The sequence below is a fragment of the Trichechus manatus genome, unplaced genomic scaffold (genome assembly GCF_000243295.1).
Source record: "Trichechus manatus latirostris isolate Lorelei unplaced genomic scaffold, TriManLat1.0 scaffold00104, whole genome shotgun sequence".
Lineage (NCBI taxonomy): Eukaryota > Metazoa > Chordata > Mammalia > Sirenia > Trichechidae > Trichechus > Trichechus manatus.
This window is the reverse complement of record NW_004444040.1, coordinates 829,120-832,401: the sequence shown is the minus strand read 5'-3', so window position 1 is coordinate 832,401 and position 3,282 is coordinate 829,120.

Below are 3,282 nucleotides of genomic sequence, written 5' to 3'. Positions count from 1 at the left end.
GTTCATTAGTTATAATTGAGTTCTTTGTTTTGTTTTTTGCTTTATTTTTCTTTTACTGGTTGCTTTAGATTTATGTAGCCCTGGTGGCACGGTGGTTAAGAGCTTGGCTGTTAAACAAAAAGACTGGCAGTTCGAATCCACCAGCTGTCCCTTGGAAACCGTACAGGGCAGTTCTGCTCTGTCCTATAGGGTTGCTGAGTTGGGATCGACTCGACGGCAGCAAGTTTGTTTTTTTTTAGATGTACAGGACACATCTTTAACTTATCACATTGTATCTTCTGCCATATTCTATTAATCAAAGCAAGCCAAGTGCCCAGCTCAAATTCAAAGGGTTGGAAACAGCCTATCTCTTGGTGTGAAAGAATGGCAAAGTCTCAATAAAAAGGGACATGCTTATAGATACGGAAGAAATTATTGTGGTCATCTTTGCAAACAATCTACCAAAGTTAATATTTATTGAGCCTATAACATGCACAAAGTAGTCCCAAGGTAGAACATACTTCCCACTATGAAGTAAAAGAACTGAAGATTTCAAAGAGTGGCTGAAGAAGACATAGTAAAATATTATAATAAAAACTGCAAAGACCTGGAGTTAGAAAACCAAAAGGGAGGAACATGCTTGGCGTTTCTTAAGTTGAAAAGAACTGGAAAATTTCAAGCCCTCAAGTTGCAATTCTGAAGGATTCTGTGGGCAAAATATGGAATAACACAGGAAGCATCAAAAGAAGATGGAAGGAATACACAGTCACTGTACCAAAAAGAATTGGTCGACGTTCAACCATTTCAGGAGGTAGCATATGATCAAGAGCTGACAGTATTGAAGGAAGACGTTCAAACTGCCCTGAAGGCACTGGCGAAAAACAAGTCTCCAGGAATTGACAGAATACCAACTGAGATGCTTCAACAAACAGATGCAGCACTGGAGGTGCTCTACTCATCTATGCCAAGAAATTTGGAAGACAGCTCCCTGGGCAACAGATTGGAAGAGATCCATATTTGTGCCCATTCCAAAGAAAGGTGATCCAACAGAATGTGGAAATTATCAAACAATATCATTAATATCACATGCAAATAAAATTTTGCGAAGATGATTCAGAAACGACTGCAGCAGTACATCAGCAGGGAATTGGCAGAAATTCAAGCTGGAATCAGAAGACATGGAATGAGGGATATCACTGCTGATGTCAGACGGATCCTGGCTGAAAGCAGAGAATACCAGAAAGATGTTTAGCTGTGTTTTATTGACTATACAAAGACATTTGACTGTGTGGATCATAACAAGTTATGGATAACATTGCAAAGAATGGGAATTCCAGAACACTTACTTGTGCTCATGAAGAACCTGTACTTAGACCAAGAGGCAGTCATTCGAACAAAACAAGGGGATACTGCATGGTTTAAAATCAGGAAAGATGTGGATCAGGATTGTATCCTTTCATCATACTTATTCAACCTGTATGCTGAGCAAATAATTAGAAAAGGTGGACTATATGAAGAACTCGGCATTGGGATTGGTGGCAGACTCATTAACAACCTGCAATATGCAGGTGACACGATCTTTCTTGCTGAAAGTGAAGAAGACTTGAAGCACTTCCTGATGAAGATCAAAGACTACAACCTTCAGTATGGATTACACCTCAACATAAAGAAACAAAAGTCCTCACAACTCGACCAATAAGCAACATCACAATAAACAGAAAATATTGAAGTTGTCAAGGATTTCATTTTACTTGGATTCACAACAACATTCATGGAAGCAGCAGTCAAGAAATCAAACTACACATTACATTGGGCAAATCTGCTGCAAAAGACCTCTTCCAAGCGTTGAAAAGCAAAGTTGTCACCTGAGGACTAAGGTGCGCCTGACCCAAGCCATGGTGTTTTCAATTGCCTGACATGCATGCGAAATCTGGACAATGAATAAGGAAAACAAAAGAAGAACTGATGCCTTTGAATTATGCTGTTGGTGAAGAATATTTAACACGCCATGGACTGCCAGAAAAATGAACAAATCTGTCTTGGAAGAAATACAGCCAGAGCGGTACTCGGGAGCAAGGATGGCAAGAGTTCATCTCATGTACTTTGGATGTGCTATCAGAAGGGACCGGTCCCTGGAGAAGAACATCATGCTTGGTAAGGTAGAGGGTCAGCAAAAAAGAGGAAGACCCTCGATGAGATGGATTTACACAGTGGCTGCAACAATGGGCTCAAACATAGCAATGATTGTGAGGATGGCACAGGACCAGGCAGTGTTTTGTTCTCTTCTACACAGGGTCGCTATGAGTCAGAACCAACTCGATGGTACCTAACAATTTTGCTATAAATGGCCCATACTTCAGTTTTGATGCTTGTTTCATAATAAATGTTGTCATTATAAATGAACAAATAGAAAGATTTCATAAATCTAATCAGAAAACAAATGTTACAACAAATTATTTTATTTTTAGATAGATCTTTCATCTCTAACATAAAGACGTTTCTATTTTTTGCTCTTACAAATTCATCAATGATTTGATCACAATTAAGCTGCCAAACAATAGCTACTTTCATACATAGTAAGGATAATCAATTGAGTCTTTCTTGAATCATTGTTGTACGCTGAGTATTTCTGAGTTTCATTAGGGACAAAAATGAGGGTTCTGTTGTGCAATTTGTGATCATTAAGGTTAGGAATATGTGTAAAGCAATTTCAACATTGGGAAATATGCACTGTATTTTATTTCCTATTATGGAACCATACATCTCCACATGAGTAAAATTTGTCTTCTGAATCTGTAAATTTAACTCTCATTTAAGAACGAAATTGTCGCACTTCTCTGTACAGGTCTGTGTTTAAGTCATTGGGATAAGCCTGTACTAATTTCTTGGATGCCATCATGCGTTCTTCATCAGGTATATCCACACTGTTTAAGAAGGAAAATGTATTTGAAAGATAACAAAGTTTCTTAAGAAAATGTTCTGCATCCTACGTTGGTGAGTGGTGTCTGGGGTCTTAAAAGCTTGCAAGCGGCCATCTAAGATGCATCAATTGGTCCCAATCACCTGCAGTAAAGGAGAATGAAGAACACCAAAGACACAAAGAAAAGTAGTAGCGCAAGAGACAGAAAGGGCCACATAAACAAGACTTCAACACCCTGAGACCAGAACTAGATAGTGCCCGCCTACTACCAATGACTGCCCTGACAGGGAACACAACAGAGAGTCCCTGATGGAGCAGAAGAAAGGTAGGGTGCAGAACTCAAATTCTAGTAAAAAGACCAGACATAGCGGTCTGAGACTGGA